Source organism: Amblyomma americanum, chromosome 1 (assembly GCF_052857255.1).
Source record: "Amblyomma americanum isolate KBUSLIRL-KWMA chromosome 1, ASM5285725v1, whole genome shotgun sequence".
Lineage (NCBI taxonomy): Eukaryota > Metazoa > Arthropoda > Arachnida > Ixodida > Ixodidae > Amblyomma > Amblyomma americanum.
In genome coordinates, this window is record NC_135497.1 from 100,903,894 (window position 1) to 100,925,792 (window position 21,899).

Below are 21,899 nucleotides of genomic sequence, written 5' to 3' on the forward strand. Positions count from 1 at the left end.
TGTAGACATGGGAAGAAAAAGCACATTTAAAGAACCCGAAAAAATTTTGCGGAACTGCTTCGCGCACTTGGATGACATCCCGAGAAGGATTTTTCCAAGAAGTGCTCGTGCGCGCACACCAAAACAGGGCGTGCTCTCGAAGAACTCCTGGAGAAGCATCCCTGTTTGCACTCTCAGCGGCCGTCTGAACACAACGTCGACTACGGCGCATGCTGCCATTTGTGGAGACAGCGCATGATCCAGCCGCTGCAATCTTTTGAGGCAATCAGTGCGCCTGGTGTCGTCTGGTGGCGCAGTTGTCCACGCGGGAGATTTCTGCATGTGCCGCGCAGCCAACGTCGTCGGTCCCCACAGGCAGAGCCGGCGTACGGTCGGCATGACCTGGGAGGGCGTAGTGTCCCGGGCACGCCCTGCGAGAGTGTTGCGTAGCCAGTGTTGAGGCGATACTCCGCCGTCACTTTTTCTGGTGCAGCGAATTACATAAAAGCATGCGGTGAAAAAAATTGCCAGCTTTCCGTCACGATAGCCAAATTACTCAAAAAGAGCTTCAGCCTTGAAGTGAGTATACCCTCAGATATTCATTTTGGGAACCCCAGGAAAGGCACGCGTTTTGAAGACTGTAGTTTCAGGCCGTTTTGACTGAAGAAGGGCAGATTTGAAGCGTATACGTGTTTAAAATCCGCAGGGAGGTCGGGAAGAGGGAGAAAGAGCAGGACCTACACATTGGGTCGCTGTATGTGAGCCGCAGGGGTAAGGGAAGTACTGAAGTATGAGGTTAACAACAACAAAGGCAACAAAAACGCCAGAGCCACCGATCACGTAAAGAAGTTCTAGGTGTCGCGCTGTCTGAAATCTGGCTTGCATCTAAGCTGACGTTATGAGTATGAAAATATACATCACCATGGGGCAGCTCTCCGGACTTAATACGCCTGTTGTCTTACAGGACTGCAGTCACTAACTTCAGCTCCTTCGCTACGGGCCTATCCCTCGTTGGCGGTACATCTGTTTGCACTGGTCTTTGCAGCGAAACGGGAGGAAACAGAGATGAGCGAGCAGGACAGGGCTGCAACAGGCTTTTCAAAAGACTGCACTAACAAGTCCATTTTGAATTTGTGCTGTTTCTACTCACTGCAACCCGCGCATCATCAGAGACATAAAAAGAACTGCATGACTATTTCCGAAGCTGCACCTAGGCTTTACCCTAGAAAACTTACAAGGTGGTCCTTAGGAAAATAATGTAGTTCAGGACACCCCTATTACGAATATTATTGTCCGTGTTTTCTTTTTGGGTGCCGAAGTCGATATAGAAGCGGTAAAACGAGTATCCTGGCGGTGATGCCATCGCAAGTACCCATTTTATTTGGCTTTTATTCATGACACTAGTCACAACAGCGTCACTGCACGGCTTCAGCGCATGGCGGGAATGTCTTGCGGCGAACGTACAGGCCAGACTGAAAGTGTTTTGATCACGGTCGCCTTTTGCCCAGCAGGAAACTTCGCGCGCTTCCGTTTTCCGCCGCTGTCGCTCATCATGGCCTTGTGAAACCAGGGGGACGTCGATACTGCCAAGCTGAATAAACCCACTGCTAAACGATCACATCACGTGACCAAGCTACCGCGCGGCGTAAAAGGCGCCTAAATTTCAAATGACACTTTAGAAAACAACGCGCTGCCAGCCGACAGAACATACCGCGCTGCATCACATCGTTCGGCAGGATTCCTACTCGTTTCCGGCGAAGATGGGTGCACCACCGTCAGTATTTTGTCACGCCAAATCAGCGCCGACGAATCGTCCACGCGAGCCCCACTTCCCATGCTGGAAAAGCTGTACACATGTTTCGTGCTTGTTTTGGACAAGGCGGGTTATGCGCAATGCTTTCAATTCTCTTCTGCACATGGACACATGGAGTTGTTTCGCCGCATTACAAATTTTTATCTCAGCGCCAAATCGCCCGTGGGATTCGTTTGGGGCTCATTATGTCCCTTCACAGGAAGATTTTACTCCCTAAGAAGGAGATAACAAAGACATGGCCTTCTAAGAGAGCTTTCAGAGCTGTTCATTTGTTGTATACATTATTTCCTTATAAACCGTTTCGCCATAGCGAGGTTTGACTGTACATGCAGTCTGTGCTTACTGTGCACTCACCTTGGTCTGCATTGAAAGATGCCAACCAACTTCTGAGAAACACTTATTCTAGCTGTCATCATGGCAAAAGAGCACTGCTGTAGAGATCGGAACTAGTGTAAACGATTGCTGGTGTCCGGGAACAGTTTGAGAACTAAGAAAAAGTGTTTTTTTCCCGAGGAAAGAAAGAGTGTTGCAAGTGTGAGCCTTAGAGCACATCAGGGGTTTGCAAACTGTTACTAACATCTGGAGTACCTCTTAGAAATTGCTGAGCAGTTCTGCAAGCTTCCTCCAAGCGTGTTGAAATCGGCGGAGCTAAGGTGGCGCAGCATGAGCGCCTGAAGTGCTCCCTTGTAGCAACAGTAAAGTGTTTCCGGGCTTGGGATAACAACGACTCATGAATACTCCGGGATGATGAATAGCAGTTAATCAATATTCTTAGAAACATCGGGCGTTCGTAATTATTCGATACACGTATGTATTTCAGAGGCAATGAAAGATACGTTGGTGCGGTCTCTGCGGGTCATGCTGCAAGTGGATTGTACGGCATTGCGGTCATTATTTACGTGAAAGAGTGGAATTAAATGTTGATGAACTAAAATTAACTAACCAACCATTTAATATTTAATATTAGGTCAAAAGATAGCATTGGGCAATTGAAAGCCCTCAATATTGAAAGTAAGTACACGTAATAGAATATCCAAATCGACAACCTTGTTCGAGATATAGAGCATGAAAAATATGTATTGGAACACTGAATTGGCTTTCCCTAGTTGTACATTCATTAAATGGAGTGACTGCATGTGGTGACGGCATGGAAGTAAAGTTAACATCTTGAATGTCACAAAATACTTGAAGTGAATCAGCATTCCTGCATTAAAGAGTCAAGTAGCACCATACGAATAATATGTAATGTGTAAAAGTCAACAGGAGTTTCTCAAAACCATGTTTTTCATGTTCAATAACTCGAACCATAATCGCAATTTCGATAATTTAAAACCTGGCTCGCATTCCATGATGGCGGTGTAAATTTTCACAATATTGTAACCTAAAGACAAAAATTTTATAGTTGATTATACATTTTACTTGTTTATCGTGTTAATAACTGCGCTCAGTCACGCAAATAATGGCCGCCATGTCATATAATTCATTGGCAGAGATCCCACCAAAGTCATTTACAAGACTTTTATAGCAAAACATCGCTAGCAGGTAGTTTGAAACACCCCAGTATGTAATTCTGCTCTGTCAGTGCTCACATATGGATGGTGGGGGCTTGACAGAAGAGGCTTGATATTAAATGAAGGACAATGGAGCAAGTTATGTAAAGGCAAGTGATGAGGGCAACAAGACACAGGAAGAGGGGCGAATGGGTTGGAGCGGAAGGATGAGTTAAAAGGAGACTAAGGACAACCCTATAAATTGTTTTTTGTTAGCAAAATCCGATAGCAGAAAATTTCGTGGTTCCGTTGTCACTTGCACAGCGGTGAAAAATGCATTTATCGCAAAGAGATTTGGATTCAAAGTCGAAAAACTTTTCCACCTTTCTGACTCAAACTCAGGACTCTCTGATGACCAAATAGCCGAAATGTGGTGTAATATAACTACACCCGGTTGGACGTCGAAGGTCTCCACCTGCCGTCGCTAAGTCACTTCGTTTAGGTTTGCAGTAGCGTTAGGATGAATCCCGTTCCCAATCCTGACCACTAAGTTCTCGTAAAGACCTGTGCCCAGCACATCAGTTATCTCAACCCCGCACAGGGGGCTATGCTTATGAGGGACGAGGCGGCGGATCTGTGAGGATAGTCTGAGCGCCGAAGAGTCGACAGCGCCAGCAGCTGTCACCGCCGAGCCACGGTCATGGCTGATGACTAGGGAAGGGACGAATTTAAATTCCGTAATAGTATTCGTAGCGCTGGTTAAGCAGCTCGGCGTTTTGGTGCTTTGAATAAGTGAATTCAAAGTCGAAAAACTTTTCCACCTTTCTGACTCAAACTCAGGACTCTCTGATGACCAAATAGCCGAAATGCGGTGTAATATAACTACACCCGGTTGGACGTCGAAGGTCTCCACCTGCCGTCGTTAAGTCACTTCGTTTAGGTTTGCAGTAGCGTTAGGATGAATCCCGTTCCCAATCCTGACCACTAAGTTCTCGTAAAGACCTGTGCCCAGCACATCAGTTATCTCAACCCCGCACAGGGGGCTATGCTTATGAGGGACGAGGCGGCGGATCTGTGAGGATAGTCTGAGCGCCGAAGAGTCGACAGCGCCAGCAGCTGTCACCGCCGAGCCACGGTCATGGCTGATGACTAGGGAAGGGACGAATTTAAATTCCGTAATAGTATTCGTAGCGCTGGTTAAGCAGCTCGGCGTTTTGGTGCTTTGAATAAGTGAATTCAAAGTCGAAAAACTTTTCCACCTTTCTGACTCAAACTCAGGACTCTCTGATGACCAAATAGCCGAAATGCGGTGTAATATAACTACACCCGGTTGGACGTCGAAGGTCTCCACCTGCCGTCGTTAAGTCACTTCGTTTAGGTTTGCAGTAGCGTTAGGATGAATCCCGTTCCCAATCCTGACCACTAAGTTCTCGTAAAGACCTGTGCCCAGCACATCAGTTATCTCAACCCCGCACAGGGGGCTATGCTTATGAGGGACGAGGCGGCGGATCTGTGAGGATAGTCTGAGCGCCGAAGAGTCGACAGCGCCAGCAGCTGTCACCGCCGAGCCACGGTCATGGCTGATGACTAGGGAAGGGACGAATTTAAATTCCGTAATAGTATTCGTAGCGCTGGCTAAGCAGCTCGGCGTTTTGGTGCTTTGAATAAGTGGACGCGCCGAGCGGTGCGCTTGCTAACCTGGATGCTCGGGCATTATTAGCTGTAGCCACAGGTGTTTTCCTCGTCTCAAGGGTGTGCTGCAGGGAGCTCTTAGAGGCGCACTTGGAGGTCCTCTGCCGCACGGTACTTGCAAATCGAGGCGCGTCAAAAGCGAAACCACGCGGGCAAGCAAAGCGCATGGTCACGAAGCACCAAAATACACAGAAACTCAGCTGGACGCCTGCTGCGCCGCCAAGTATAGGTTTTATTGAGCGTCCTACATTCAGGGCGTCTTTTTTCAGTCTCCCTCACGTAATAAAAGTACACTAGTGGTTTGGAAACAACACTTATGCACTTAAATATCCAAACGCGAAACCTTAATTGATGCACATTTGACAGCTTCAGAGATCCATGGCTTCGTCTACTTTGGTGATCGCGCTTTTACTCGCGAGGTTTCCATGTGGCGGGGATGCCTGTATTTTAATTCTTGCATTTTTCTATCTTACAAGATATTTGTTTTCAAAAAGAGTGGCCTCTTTGTGGTTAGAAATTGATATTATATCGACACAAGCAAACTTTAATTTTTACTGAGTGTACCTATGAAAAAATCATTGCTGAAATGAAAAGCAAAGGAACATTGACAGGAGGTACGCTGTGCTGTAGAGCAAACCGATGGTTATTTAGGGTAAGGAAGGGGATTCTAAGAAAAGGCAAAATACAGCGGGGGACGGCAGAGTGTCGGTTGAGCTGCCGATATTAGGAAATCCAAGAGGATTGGGTAGCCTCAGCTGTGTAAGACTGTGCAGATCGGAGATAAATTCGAGATGTCTTTGTCCGTCAGTCAACGTAGATCGGTTTATAGAGATATTAGCTGTGCCGTATGTCTCTATTCTGCAACAGGGCTCAGTGAAGGCCCAGCTGATCGCGCGACCTCTACAGGAACATTCTTGAGAGGGACTGCAAGAGGCCGACCTAGACAGCGTCAAAAGCCATGGGTTGATCTGAGCGGTGGCATTCCATGGCAAAACCGAAAAATTCTCTCAGTTAGGCAAAATAATGCCTATTTTATGCGCCCGCTTCCCTCCAGGAGCTTGAAAACTCCGCTGATTTGAAAAAAATGTGAAAAGGAGATCAATTCTGAAAATTATCAAAAAAAAGCGAACAGTCCTACGAATGGAACATCACTGGGTCTGCGCACAGTATTTTTGTTACGACGTATCGTGGCAAAAAAAAGCCATTAGCCTGGAACAAATCTCGTGTTCAGCTATCGTGACGTCTTCTTTCCCTCGAAGTCGCTTTGCACGGCGACTGATGTTGATTTGTGGAGCGTAGATGGCCCGTTTACTGGCCATGAATGAAAGGTATCGCATGCAAACCTTTTGCACTGCTCTAAGGGTGCGACCATGGGGAAGAGCGTTCCTTGCTTATAATCTGCGTGGTCAAAAAGTGCCAATGGTTATGTGCCTACCGTCAGATGTTCTGTCAGGTGACCCACCTTTCTTCACTGCCTTTCCTCCTCGCCAAGCCAAACCACATCGCTCACCTGCTCCTTTTATCCGCCTTGAGCTATGCACAGTCATCTGCCTGGCAGGGCTTGTGCACCTGTAGGCGCCGATGCACTGGTCGCGATCTCTTCGTGGCCGTTATTCGCCACCAGTGTCTTGGCAGCAATAGTGCTCGTGCGTGGAGTCCAGAATTCACTGCTGCGTAGATGTTTCAAATGACACTCTCCTGAAGTAACTGCCCACCATGCATTTAAACGCGGAGTCAGCAGGAACACATGTTCCGAGGAACTTCCATGTGTTCTTTTTGGTACAAGGATAGCCCTGTTCCTTCATTGGGCAGTAACTCAAACGTACACACAAGCAGGAATTCATTGAAGACAATATTTTACTGCCCTACAGTGAAAGAATGTGTCGCGAAAGCACTTTTGCAGGAACAATCGGGAAGCAGAAGGCTGTCTCCCTAAAAGCGCGTCATACAAACAGGTGGCAAAATACTCGCAGTCGCACTGATAGATGTTTAGTTTTCAATCTGTCGGAGGGGACTGAGGAGCAATTAGCACCCTCTATCGTTTTCATTCCTTCCTCTCTCCCCCTCCCCCAACCTCGCATGCTCCTTGAGCAGAGAAGTACACAGTCGGAGAGAATATATATGTAAACATAATTTTTATTTGTTTTTATTCGAGCGAATATACTCAAAAGATTGAGCGGCATGGTTCTTACGATAGTAAATAAATAAGTGAACAAAACAAACAGAAAATACGTAAAGTCTTGTTAACATTCATAACGTTCTTAGTCGAAGTGAGAGAAAACACCAGGCCACCAAACATTTCCACAACAAGCTAACAATACGGGTATTATAAACTCTACGTTTGTAAAAACCATTGGGCAGTACTAGTATCTCCACAATAAGCTCTCAATTCATGAATTGATCTTTTCGGGTCTAAGAAACACTGAACAGTGGAAACATTTCCACAATAAGCTAATTCTTCAAAATTTAAGGACATAGGTACTTTGTCTTTCGAAAATGCAATGAACTATCAAAATCGATACAAAACAAAAAGAAAGAAACAAGAGTCACAGAACAAAGGTCAAAACGAGGAAGGGGCCACACAGGAAACCGAATGCCTATTTTAGGGGATAGATCAAGGTTAGGGGATTTGACAGCTTGAAGTAAGCTGGCGTATGTTACAGTGATGAAGTTCACTGCGCTTTATTTTATATGAAGGCTACTGCACAGTCAAAAATGTGGTTCTTCGCACAGTTCATCTCCCAATGAAATCGTACGCGATGTCAGACATTTTGCGGGCGTTGGGTCCCTGGAGAACACCTTTAACCTCACTTGTAGCATTGTTGACCTCAGGCACACTTTCGCGAGACGGAGGCATGAAAACCATTTCTCAGATTCGCATATATGACGTGGCAACTCGACAAGCTTGGTCACCTCTGGAAAAAGATCGCGCAGCTGCTCGCCGTTATCAGTGGGGATCCCTTGAATTGGATCTAGAACTCTTAGCGTTGTCATCCTTCACATTTGCTGGTGGGATACTAATAATTTGGTTCGGTTTAGCGGGATTTAACGTCCCAAAGCTCCTGAGGCTATGAGAGATGTCGTAGTGAAGGGCTCCGGAAATTTCGACCGCCTGGGATTCTTTAACGTGCACTGACATCGCACAGTACACGGGCCTCGAGAATTTCGCCTCCATCTCAATTCCACCACCACGGCTGGGATCGAACCCGCGTCTGGGTCATAACTACTTAGCCCAGTGTCATAACGGCTGAGCCACTCAGGGGGCAAGAAAGAATAATAGTCGAAGGTCTGAGTTGCTTCGAAGGCCTCCTACAACCCAACAGTTAAGCCGCGTTGTGCGAATATCAACACACACTGTTAGGCGTGACTAGTGACGTATGCACGTACTACGTGATGTTGCGAGGAAGTACGGCATGGTGGTAGGGACGACCAATGCGGCAAAGTCGACGGCGCAGGTAACGCGGTGCGGAATGTTCCAGCGTAGCAAGTGGTCACTAGCGCGCCAGATGTGCCTCGCAGCTTATCGAAGAGCGTGGATCGGAAACGGACCAGTGCTTTGTAGGCGCCGTGCCTTGTGGAGCGCGCACAGCTGCACAAGCCCATCGAGACAGATTACGCAAAGGGCGCGAATAACAAGTGCGGTTCACTCTGTGTTTCGAGTACTCTGTGTTGGCCCCAATGCTGGCTATCTCATGAGGATTTAGCCCTGGTAGCTGGACCCCTCTCGTAAGAGTGAAGGAGGAAACGTCATTGACTCCAGGCACGTACAAACACATTGTCAGTTTCCAAATTATTGTTACGGTGTCATCAAACCGACAACGTAGAGATGAAATGACGTTGAAACATTATGGCGATTACGAAAGGGTGAAGAGATACTGCTGGGCACCAAACTAATGCGGTGCACTAGAAAAGGGGCATTGTGATCCAACCAGGCACTTTGCATTTCTGCCGATGCGTCAGGGAGGGGAGGGGGGAAGGGGCAACTATCTTTCTATAAATTACGCAATCGTCAGAGAAGAGTTGTACTTTAGATAATATGTTAGATGTTATGTCATTGATATAAGTTAAAAACAGCAAAAGTCCTGACTCCTAAACATATCCCTGTGGAACTCCCGATGTGACGCGTGAACTGCTAGACGAACTCTCTTTAATTTTGACGCGTTGGGAGCGATTACTTAAAAATTCTTCAACCCAACGCGTGATGTCGTGGTGCAGTTTGAGGTTGTTAACTTTCTTCATTTGTCTTTTACAGGGAATGGGATCAAAAGCTTTTGAAAAATCTTTAAATATGGCGTCAGTGTGCATTAATTCGTGTGCCGATTCATGAAGATCTGTTATGAGCTAGAATAACAGTGTTTGACAAGACTTCTTTTGCCTAAAGCCATGCTGATTTTCAATAAGCACGCTATTGTCGTTTAGATTGATTATTATGTGAGAATAAAGATAATGTTAAAGCAGCTTGCAGCAAATCGACGTTAATGACATGGGACGATAATTTTCCGGATACGTGCTGTCACCGGATTTAAAAACTTGCTCACGTTTTCTGTTGTCCAGTCATCTGGAATGCATCCCGCATTTAAAGACTGTTGAAATATGAAAGTTAGTAACGTAGCGGACACGTGTGCGGTACTAGAAGATTAGTGTTGCTACCGTCCGGACCGGAGCTACAATTAAGTGGCAGTCGCTCAATAGTATGGGCAACACAATAGCTGCGTTAATAACGAGCAGCTTTGATGGGTAAAGAACTTACGGTTTTAGATGTTCAGGAAAATTAAATGTCAGCGATTCGGTTGTAAACTTTGCTGTAATATGCTTGTTAATATGCTGTAATATGCGCCTTAGCGTTTCGCTTCCATGGAAACGCAGTCACCCAGCATGCGAAACTTTGATGCGAATGGGGCGGCTGCCTAAAGTGAGTGAGGTGGGAGGGTTGGCGGAGTCGTGAGGCCTGGGGCGGTAGAAGTGTTCTTATTTAGAAGGGGAGTAGGCTAGGCTGCGCACGCGAGCGTATGAGTCGATGATGTTGAGGGCCTATTGTAGGTTGTGTTCCATGTTGGCATCACTGCATCAATTAGCCCAGAGTGTGATGTCGTCAGCCAAGAGGCTGAAATGTATTTCGGGTATTTGGGCGAGCTGGGGGGGGGGGGAGTTGGAGAAGGGCTATATAAAGAGGATAGAGACAGTACAGCACTCTTGAGAAGTTCCCGCGCTCTCTGTGAGACACCGGAAAGCCGCCCTCAGTCACCTGCAAACTAACGGCCGCGGAACCCCACTAGTGCCGGAAATTCGCTCGCGTATCGAGCGCCTCGCGCAGAGAGGATGTGCCGTGCGTGCACAGTGGGTGCCCGGTGACTGCGGCATCGCCGGCAACGAAGAAGCTGACGACCTCGCGACCGTCGCGCATCAACAACCTACCAGCGATCTGCCCCTTGCGCTGGAGGACGTGCATGCGGTCATCCACGACCATCTCCGAAAGCAGCACCCCGACCCACGCATCGCAGGAGGTGAGCGCTTCTACAGTATCACCGGCTGTCGCGCACTTGCACGGTCGCAACGTGTAATGATGATCCTCCGCGCGCGCATTGGCTGCGTGTGGCCCGGGGAACGACGGGAGCGTCACGGAATCGCGACGAGTGATGTGTGTGACGGACGCGGTGCAGTGGAAACACTAGAACACCTGCTCCTTGACTGTGCCGCGTTCGCCGATGCTCGTCGCGATATGCTTGCGGCCTATAGGGCGCTCGACATGCTGCCAGACTCCCTAAAGACGCTATTGTGGCCTCAGGGCAGTGCGCGCACTCGTGAGCGAACCTTGGTGAGCCTCTGTGCATTCTTCGAACACACGGGCTGGACGTGCCGTCTGTTCTCCGTCAGGTAGTTACACGCAGTGACCGAACGCTCCGCGAGTTCTACCTTGAACGATTAATAACTGGACGCCCAGTCCAGCTGTAGTCAACATAGTGCTGTGCGCGTGTGTTTTTATTGCTCCATCATGAACTAATCACGCGCACAACCTGGACCCATTTCTTATTGTCTAAATAGTTTGTTTTTATTACCTCTCCTCTGTTCCTGTCACCTTACCTCTTTCATTTCTCCATTCTGCCTGCTATCCTTTATTTCCGCTGCCCCACCTTAGGTGCTTCAGTACCGATGGCAGATGCCGGGGCTAGTAAAAATCTTTTACTTCCTTTTTATTATTATTTTAATAAAACCCACCCACTACTACTACATCCACTACGGCAGCTCTTTCTTCCTTTCTTCTTTCACTCCCTCCTTTATGCCTTCCCCTAAGTTTCGGTTTAGGTGCTCGCCGAGATATGTGAGTCAGTTACTGTGTGACTACCTTCCTCGAAAACAAATTTTTGCATTTCACCAACACCCGCCGCGGTGGCTCAGTGGTTAGGGCGCTCAGCTACTGATCCGGAGTTCCCGTCGGCTGCGTTTTTACGGAGGCAAAGCGCTAAGGCGCCCGTGTGCAGTGCGATGTCAGTGCACGGTAAAGATCCCCATGTGGTCGAAATTATTCCGGAGCCCTCCACTACGGCACCTCTTTCTTCCTTTCTTCTTTCACTCCCTCCTTTATCCCTCCCCTTGCGGCGCGGTTCAGGCGTACAACGATATATGAGACAGATACTGCGCAATTTCCTTTCCCCCAAAACCAATTGTTATTACTATTATTTGCCAACACAGCTTCAGTGTTGGACTTTAGTGCGTTAAATACGGGAGCTTCAGTTGTTTACATCGGCGTGCTCAGCAAATGTGGAGAAAACCAAATGGAAACATCCGTGGATGTTTGTCTTCCGGAAACATACCTTCTAAGTAGGGTGCCTGGATGCGCGCCCATCGAGGTATACCCTACATGGATGGATGGATGGATGGATGGATGGATGGATGGATGGATGGATGGATGGATGGATGGATGGATGGATGGATGGATGGATGGATGGATGGATGGACGGACGGATGGACGGACGGACGGACGGACGAACGGACGGATGGATGGATGGATGGACGAAAGGGCGGAAGGATGGACGGACGGACGGACGGACGGATGGATGGATGGATGGATGGATGGATGGATGGATGGATGGATGGATGGATGGATCTGAACCCTTTAAATAGGGCGGTGGCTCAAGCCGCCTAGCCATGACTTATGAAATTTTACTCTTGTCTTGATTTTAGCCACGAATCAGATAACATTGGCTTAGTTACTTCTACCCGCTTAAAATATACTTTCCCTTCAGTGTCCTTAAACCCCAATGCCTTGGGTAAATCAGCTCCGCTGCTTTCCACTGTAGGGTGTAGCCCTTTACAGAAAAGTATCAAGTGTTCAGCCATTTCCTCCTCCTCTCCGCACGTAACGCACATTGTGTCTATCTCGTGGTACCTGACTTTATATGTCTTAGTCCGCAAAACTCACGTCCTGGCCTCAAACAACAAAGAGCTTCCCCTACAATTACCATAGGTATTTTCTTTGGCAATTTCCTGCTTAAAGATTTTGTATGTTCCCAGTACCGATTTCGTCAGCATCCCTGTTTTACACAGAGCTCTCTCTGTTTCTTTAATCTTTTTCGTAACCGATATTTGCTGATTTGCCCCCTACTGCTGTCCAGATATTTGCTTGTCAGTTTTCTAATTCGGTTTCTGCATTTCCTGTCAACATTCCTTATATACAGCTATCTGAAAACTTTCCTAGCCCACTGCTTTGCCCCCATTTTTCTCAATCGCTCCTCAAATGCTATCTTACTGCTATCTTCTCGGCTATCGAACCACGCCCATTCCATATCTCCCTGTACCCCTTGATTTGGTGTATTGCCATGTGCTACCATAGCTCGCCTCCCTAAGCCACGTTGTTTAATTTCTAAGCTTGCTTGAACATCTGGTCTCATGTACAGGACCGCACTACCGAAAGTCAGGCTAGGAACCATCACCCCTTTGCAGATCCCTCTTACCACTTCATACCTTTTGTAATTCCACAGTGCCCTATTTTTCATGACAGCTGCATTTCTACTAGCTTATTTCATTATATATTTCATTATTTATTCATAATCGAGCGTCTCGCGCAGAGAGGATGCGTCGTGGGTGCACAGTGGGTGCCCCGTCACTGCGGCATCGCCGGCAACAAGAAGCTGACGACCTCGCGACCGCCGCACATCCACTACACGCCAGTGATCTGCCCCTTCCGCTGGAGGACGTGCGTGCGGTCATCCACGACCATCTCCGAAAGCAGCACCCCAACCCACGCATCGCAGGAGGTGAGCTCATCGAAAGCATCAACGGCTGTGGCGCACTTACGCAATTGCAACGTGCAATTATCATCCGCGCGCGCATTGTCTGCGTTGGCCCGGGGAATGACGGGAGCGTCACGTAATCGCGCCACATTCTCACAGCCGGCCTACTATACGGCGCGGCGGCGACGGAGCCGAAAACCGCGGCAGCAACGGAGCGGCGCGGTGTTCTGATCGAAAGAGGCGCCGGACACCGACAAACCAGTTGTGGCGGGCGCTGTTGTGCTCGCGCTTCCTTCCTGCTTGGAGTTCGGCGAAGTTGGGCATGGGGAGGATTTCCTGAAGACCACCGCGAGGGTGGGTGAGCCCTCTGGGGGAGACGTGGCTGCAGGAATGCCGAAAGCAGCGACGACAATAGCGTCCCCACGTGTTCGAACAGGAACGCCGGAAGCAGCGACGACCATAAGCGTATATGTTCCGGTCCTCAGACGACGAAGTGCGGTATCAGTGTGGTCCCCTTCGGTCACGCTGGGGTTGAACAATTGCCCGAGTGCCGCACCTTCGACAGAGCTTCCACGTTCCGGTCACCAGTACAAGATCTTTCAACCCCTGCTGGGAGACAGCCTGCATTCCTGTGTCATGCAGGCGCCTTCCGGGTCAACATGGGCACGGTGCGGACACGCGTGCGCGCCCACCTGGAGGCCGCGTGGACGACAACATGACCGTGTCTTGTTCCCTTTCCCTCGACCGAGCTGCGAGGAAACATCAGGACCACCATGCCGTGGGTGCTACAATCAGTGTCATCGTGTCATTGGACATCATTGTTCGAACTGTATTCCCTAGCTAGGGATGTGATAAATACGAAGAGTAAGGAGCTGCTGGTTTGGTACCAGAAGAGAGCCCCCTTCTTGAGAGATACCAGACTCTCCCGTCTTCTAAGAAGCTCTCTTTACTGTGAAGCACTCTCAGTTGCCCGTACTTGTACATTACGTAAATAGTCCTTGTATAAAGTTTCCTAAGTTCTCTTCCTCCGATCGTCCTCGTCTCTTCTCCGGCCCAGTCACGCTACCTGAATACCAACTGATGGCAGCGGTGGGATGCTGCTACCTGAATTCCAACAGCGCTATCTTCTCACAAGTGACTCTACGCCAGTGCCTTATTTTTTTTTCTCCCGCGTGGAAAAAAAATACTCAACAGCGGCAGCGTCGGCGGGGTCCCCGAAGAAGATGCCGAAGGTGCGGTGAAAGTCGTCTGCATGTGCTTGCGTTGCTTGACTTGACTATTATCGCAGAAGAAACAGTGCGATCTCGCAAGCGGTGGAAAAAGTTTGAAGTTAATTTAATAGCTTTGCTTAACTCCACAGTTTTTACAGCGAAACACCATGCGTAGAGCACCAAAACATATTTACACGATTATAGCAAGCTACTAATAAAGGGCTGCGCACACTGCAGTCACATTATTCTGGCCAATATGAACGAAATCGAAAGTATGTAGCGGGTAATGAACTCTGTTAACAATACAGGAATGATTTTCCGGGGCTTGCTAGATTTGTCTTTATACCAACGTTCGAGAATTAGGCTAACGAAACAGATTGCAGAATATCATACCAGTATCGGCTAATACACATGCAAATTTTCAGATTTTGCTCGATAGCAGAATTCAGTGAGTGTCTGAAAGAGATAAATCCGTCATGCTAGTAACATACATTACCGGATCGTTTTGCTGACATTCCTGTCTGTTTTAATGCACTTTATTCTGATATGCATCTTTGTGTACAACCATGTCTATCTCAAATGCCTGTATTTTACTGTTGTGTATTTACTGTCTTATCTCAAAACTTAGCCAATGTTATGTTGAGTAAAGGGATGAATTCTTGCCCATCATTTCCCTCTCTCTTTCTATGTAAATAGAACAGGTGTCCAGTTAAATGTAACCACGTTTTTAACAACTCAAGGAGTGTCCTACTGCTGTGCTGTGCGATGTCAGTGCACGTTCAAGATCCCCATGTGGTCGAAATTATTCCGGAGCCCTCCACTACGGCACCTCTTTTTTCCTTTCTTCTTTCACTCGCTCCTTTATCCCTTCCCATATGACGCGGTGGGCAACGTCGCATGTCCAACGATATATGAGACAGATACTGCACCATTTCCTTTCCTCAAAAAACCAATTATTATTATTAAGCAATATCCCTGGCGCGTAAAATTTGTTCAGTACTGCTGAGGGTCGTGTGGCCTTCTCTGGAGTATCTAGATATTCAAGGCATAATAATAATTGGTTTTGGGGGAAAGGAAATGGCGCAGTATCTCTCTCATTTATCGTTGGACACCTGAACCGCGCCGTAAGGAAAGGGATAAAGGAGGGAGTGAAAGAAGAAAGGAAGAAGAGGTGCCGTATTGGAGGGCTCCTGAATAATTTCGACCACCTGGGGATCTTTAACGTGCGCTGACATCGCACAGCACACGAGCGCCTTAGCGTTTTTCCTCCATAAAAACGCAGCCGCCGCGGTCGGGTTCGAACTCGGGAACTCGGGACCAGTAGTCGAGTGCCCTAACCACTGAGCCACCGCGGCGGGTAGGTATTCAAGGCAAAACTTGAGTTTCAGTCCGGTGTGCGTATATGACATTGAAGTGACCTTCGCACTTGGCTCATTTGATAGCAACAGGCTGAAGAAGTTGGCGCGGGAAAAACGAGGACAAGCGAGACAAAGACGAGCGCTTGTCTCACTTGTCCTTGTTTTTCCGGGCTCACTTCTTCAGTATGAACATCAACCAACTATCCAAACTTTCTGCTCTCAAAGCAACAGCTTTAAGCCGGATGACAAGGATATTTTGACTATGGCCTAAGCGATTGTGTCTCCAAATTAGACCCGGGTCGTTTCCGAAATGTTGCCCATCTCACCCCCGAAATTTGACATTCATTGATTTGGACCAACATCTATTTTCAGGCTAATTTCTATGTGCACGATAAGGTGGTAGTTTCTAAATGTGACCCGGGCCAGCCCCGAAATTTGACCTCGGCCTATTTGGACCAACCATAACTAAGTGTCCAACCTTATTGAGCGTGCAACCATAAGTGAGCGTGGCCGACACGATGACGACCTCGAAATCTGGTTCGGGCCATTGCCAAAATGCTTTCACTCGACCTTTGGTATAACCATGATTAAACCCTGCCTAACTTTCTTTTTCGCACTGCACAGTCGATTAATTCGTTTATACTCACTAACTAGCTTTATAAATATAAACTTCATGTTCGCAGCAAGGTACCGTCCGAGTAATTTTTTTCTTCGAGCTCTAAAAGATAGCGCGAGAAATCCAAACACACAACAGTGGTGCTACTTGAGCGCGACACATGCATATTCACTTATTGTATATCCCGCGCCCAATGCGAACACAAAACTCATCGGAGACTCGTTTACCTGGAACGCATCGTATAGTGCCAAATAAAATAAAACCGTCATCCGCTCTCTGTTACTTGGCAGCGGCCCTTTTCACGGGAGGAGTGCATCTCCGTTGGGAGAAAAGAACAAAAAAGGGGGGGGGGGGGCTTTTTTTTTTGCGCCCGCGCACCCACGCACCAGCGCACCACCGCCACCGAAGCCGCGATAGGGAAGCTGCGACGCTCGCCAGCGCCATCTCTCGCGCTCGCAGCAAACAAGCCATGGGTCACGTGAGTCGATTTCGAAACGGGTTGACAAGTATTTAAACCGTAAACAATTTTTCTGTAGCGTCGCCACCAATGTTTCAATACAGGATGCGAAACGACGTACCAACCGCGCAATGGTGCCGAACATTCCCGGCGACTATGCGGTTCTTTTTATTGCGCAGAACGCTCATAAGTGCACTAGTATTCTAAAGAAATGCAGCACTTTTTGCTCTACTTCGTGTTGAGCGTAAGTTACGAGTAATGTCACTGTATCTCACATGCTTCTTTTATTTTCAAATTAATATTTGCATATAATTGACCTTTTTCCTAAAGGAGCCAACATTGTAAGGGGAGCTTACAGCATCCCATTCCTACGTCGTAATTGAGAGCCGCCGCGGATTACTACAGCATAATAATAATTGGTTTTTGAGGAAAGGAAATGGCGCAGTATCTGTCTCGTTGGTGACCTGAACCGCGCCGTAAGGGAAGGTATAAATGAGGGAGTGAAAGAAGAAAGGAAGAGAGAAGTGCCGCAGTGGAGGGCTCCGGAATAATTTTGACCACCTGGGGCCCTTTAACGTGCACTGAAATCGCACAGCACACGGGCGCCTTAGCGCTTTGCCTGTAAAGCAGGAAAATAGTAAATATTTGTTGAAAAGAAGTTATGTGGATTAGCTCAGCTAATCCAGGATATACAAAGCGAAATACCTCGGCGTTCACTGTGTTCATTGGCGTTGGCGTTGACAATGTTCTAGATGGCGATGGCTTTGATCTAAGGAATGAGGGAATAACTGGCTTCATGGATATGCAGACGCCTCATTCGTACTTTGATATATGTGGCGGTTTTGAGAGAGATGTGGTCTGAATGCATTAGCGCTGACAGCGTTGTGGCCGACATGAAGTACTGCAGTAATAGCTAGGCCGCAGCGTTCATTTGGCGATCAATCTCGCGACCAACCGCTAACTGCATGCCACCTCCCCGGGTGGCAGGGAGGGCGCGCTGCCTGTCCAGTGTGCGGAACGCAATGAACGCAGGCTTTTGCAGTTGGACACCAACGCCACGTACATGAACGCGAGATTTAGGTCTCCACTTGCCCGCGGTGCCGATTGTGCGCCTTTCCTTTCGTGAAAATGAACGGCCTTTGCAAAGTTGCCAACGCCAATGAACTCTATGAACGCCGTCGGCTCACTTGTTTGGTTTTTGAAGAACTGACGTGTGAGTTGGTGCCCATATGAGGCTAATTTTCCTATCTTTCCTCCTGTTAGTATCCGCACCGCTTCTGGTGGCAATGAGGTGGCACACGCTCTGGCTCGAGATCTCTACTTCCGAGCCTCCGAGCCGGAGCAGAACCTCCCGACTGCAAAAAGCTAGACGACAGACTGCAGAATTACACGGAAATAACTGAAAACTACAGATTCCAAAGGAGTCTAGTCCCTCCACTGGACAGAGAGCTCGGAAACGAAGAGGCGACGATCTGGCGCAGATTACAGGCAGGAAATTACCTTAATCCGGTCGTGGCATCGCACGTCCTCAAAGACGAAGACATAGATGATAAGTGCAAAAAATGTGGACAGAGGGGGACCCTCGATCACGTAATTTGCGAATGTGTAGACTCCCTAGGGGCGAACGAAGGAATTGATAGTAGAGAAGCCTGGGAGACCCTTCTGCGGAGCTCGGACCCCGTCAAGCAGAAGCAAGCCATTCATCTGGCGGTGGAGGCCGCGAAGAGCCAGCAACTCTTTGCCTGTCTTTAATCGCGGGGGTCCCGGCCCCTACCCCCTAGGCCTGCGTGCCGTGGGTAGGGAGTAGGGGGCCTCCCTTCTGATGGAAATAAAGGTTTTTGGAATGGAAATGGTTTTTGAGGAAAGGAAATGGCACAGTAACCGTCTCACATATCTCGGTGGACGCCCGAACCACGCCCCGTAAAGGAAGAGTTAAAGGAGGGAGGGAAAGAAGACAGAGAAAACTGATAATTGAAAGTATGATTTTCAGGAAAGGCGCTGCGCTGCGCAGCGGCGGTACACCTGTGGCTCAGTGCTACTAGTGGCGCATGCGCAGTAGTATCTAGGGAGCGTGAGAGGGAGAAACGGCGCAGCGGCGAAAGGTCAAGCGACAAAGTCGGAGGCGGCCACCTGGTGCCGTGCGTCACGTCCCTCGTGCTCCGACAAACGCCGGCTCGCGCGAAGCGTGGTGTTGACTAGCGTAGTGAAGCTTTTCGCTTCAAAACTGCTTTTGCCGCATTCATCATCATCATCATCATAATCATCATCATCATCATCATCACCAGCCTTACTACACCCACTGCAGGGCAAAGGCCTCTCCCATGTCTCTCCAATTAACCCTATCCTTTGCCAGCTGCATCCACCCTATGCCTGCAAACTTCTTAATCTCATCCGCCCACCTAACCTTCTGCCGCCCCCTGCTACGCTTACTTTCTCTTGAAATCCACTCCGTTACCCTTAAGGACCAGCGGTTATCTTGCCTTCGCATTAGATGCCCTGCCCAAGCCCATTTCTTTCTCTTGATTTCGACTAAGATGTCATTAACCCGTGTTTGTTCCCTCACCCACTCTACCCGCTTCCGGTCTCTTAACGTTACACCTATCATTTTTCTTTCCATAGCTCGCTGCGTTGTCCTTAACTTAAGCTGAACTCTTTTCGTTACCCTCCACGTTTCTGCACCGTAGGTGAGTACCGGTAAGATTAAGCTGTTGTACACTTTCCTCTTGAGGGAAATTGGTAAACTGCCACTCATGATCTGCAAGAATTTGCCATATGCGCTCCACCCCATTCTTATCCTTCTAGTTATCTCCCTCTCATGATCCGGATCAACTGTCACTACCTGCCCTAAGTAGACGTATATTCCGTCACAACTTCTAGACTCTCGCTGCCAATTGAACTGTTGTTCCCTTGCTAGGCTGTTGAACATTACCTTGGTTTTCTGCCTGTTAATTTTTAGACCCATCGATCTGCTCTGCCTGTCTAACTCATTGATCATGATTTGCAGTTGACCTCCTGAGTGACTCAGCCAGGCAATGTCATCAGCAAATCGCAGATTATTTGGGTATTCTCCATTTATTCTTATTCCCAACTGTTCCCAATTCAGGCCTCGAAATACCTCCTGTAAACATACGGTGAACAGCATTGGCGAGATCGTGTGTCCTTGCCTGACCCCCTTCCTTGTTGGAATTTTATTGCTGACTTTATAGAGGACTATAGTAGCTGTGCAGTTGCTAAATATATATCTTCCAATATTTTGACATAAGGCTCTTCTACCCCCTGATTACGCAATGCCTGTATGACTGCTGAGGTTTCCACTAAGTCGAATGCTTTCTCGTAATCAATGAAAGCTATATATAGAGGTTGGTTCTATTCTGCTCATTTCTCTATCACCTGATTGATAGTGTGAATATGATCTATTGTGGAATATCATTTACGAAAGCCTGCCTGATCATTTGGTTGATTAAAGTCTAACGTTGCCCTGACTCTATTAGCGATTACCTTAGTAAATACTTTGTAGGCAACGGATAGTAAACTGATCGGCCTATAATTTTTCAAGTCCTTGGCGTCTCCATTCTTATGAATAAAGATAATGTTTGCATTCTTCCAAGCTTCTGCTACAGTCGAGGTCATAAGGCATTGCGTATACAGGGTGGCTAGTTTTTCTAGCACGATGTCACCTCCATCCTTCAACAGATCTGCTGTTACCTGATCCTCCCCAGCTGCTTTTCCCCTTTTCATTGCTTCTAAGGCTTTCTTTACTTCATCTTTCGTTACTGGCCGGATGACGCATTGCTGTGCACTGCTGTCTTTCACATTAACGCTCTGATTACATAGGCTACTGTACAGGTCTGTGTAGAACTCTTCGGCTACGTTAACTATCTTATACCCCTGTCACACGGGACGTTGAATGTCATTCGCAGCGAATGACATTACGTTTGAACGGCGTTTTTTCGCTGCTACACGGGCACAGTCAATGACATTCACAGCTAACGACATTCGCCCATTGAATGAGTTTCCCGAACATATGCACGCGCGACCTGTGTAATCTCGACGACAGCGGCTTGGCGAAAAATTACAAAACTGATTAGTGAGAACAAAACGTATTCAAAGAAAACTTTATTTTAATTGCTGCAATGAACTTTTGAATCATTTTTTGATGTAAAATAAGGTATTTGAAGCGATTTGCGCAACTACACTCTTGTTCCCAGTCGCCGCCAGTTACTGTAGAGACGGCCGCGTTTGTTTACAAACCGTCCTCCATCTTGCCTGAGTAGCGTGGTCGTCACTCCATTTGCATTCAGTGCTCGCAATGGAAAACAACTCTGCAGCTTCGCCAGACCAGCAGAAGGCGTGTGAACAAGCAATGTTCGCTTGCACTGTTGCTCAGTAGCGACTGTCAAGAATTCGGCACCAATTTCGCAGCCCTCCATAGTGCCGACAGCAGGAGGAAGTGCGAGAGGCATGTACGGGAGGGATCGTGAGCGGCTTTGAGCCTGTCTTGCTTTGGATATTTCAGTGGATTGCTTGTTGACTATTGCTGCCGCAAGGCGTTGCAAAAAAATTTTAAAGAGTCTATTAATGTGTAACAGTGTGATACTAGCAATAAACATAAAATATGTGTATGAAAAACATGATTTGTAACGTTCTGCTGTCATAGCAGTTAGCCGATGGACATCGCCATCATTTGCACATGCCGTTATGTGTACCCGTGTAGAACAGGAACGCCAGCAGGCAATGACATTCGTTGTGAATGTCATTCGCTGCGAATGACATTCAACGTCCCGTGTGACAGGGGTATTATCCATATTGCTAATGACATTGCCCTGCTTGTCTCTTAATGCATACATCTGGTTTTTACCTATGCCTAGTTTCCTCTTCACTGCTTTTAGGCTACCTCCGTTCCTTAGAGCGTGCTCGAATCTCTCCATATTAAACTTCCTTATCTCGGCTACCTTGCGCTTATTTATTAAATTTGATAGCTCCGCTAGTTCTATTCTATCGGTAGGGTTAGACGCCCTCATGCTTTGGCGCTTCTTAATCAGATCTTTCGTC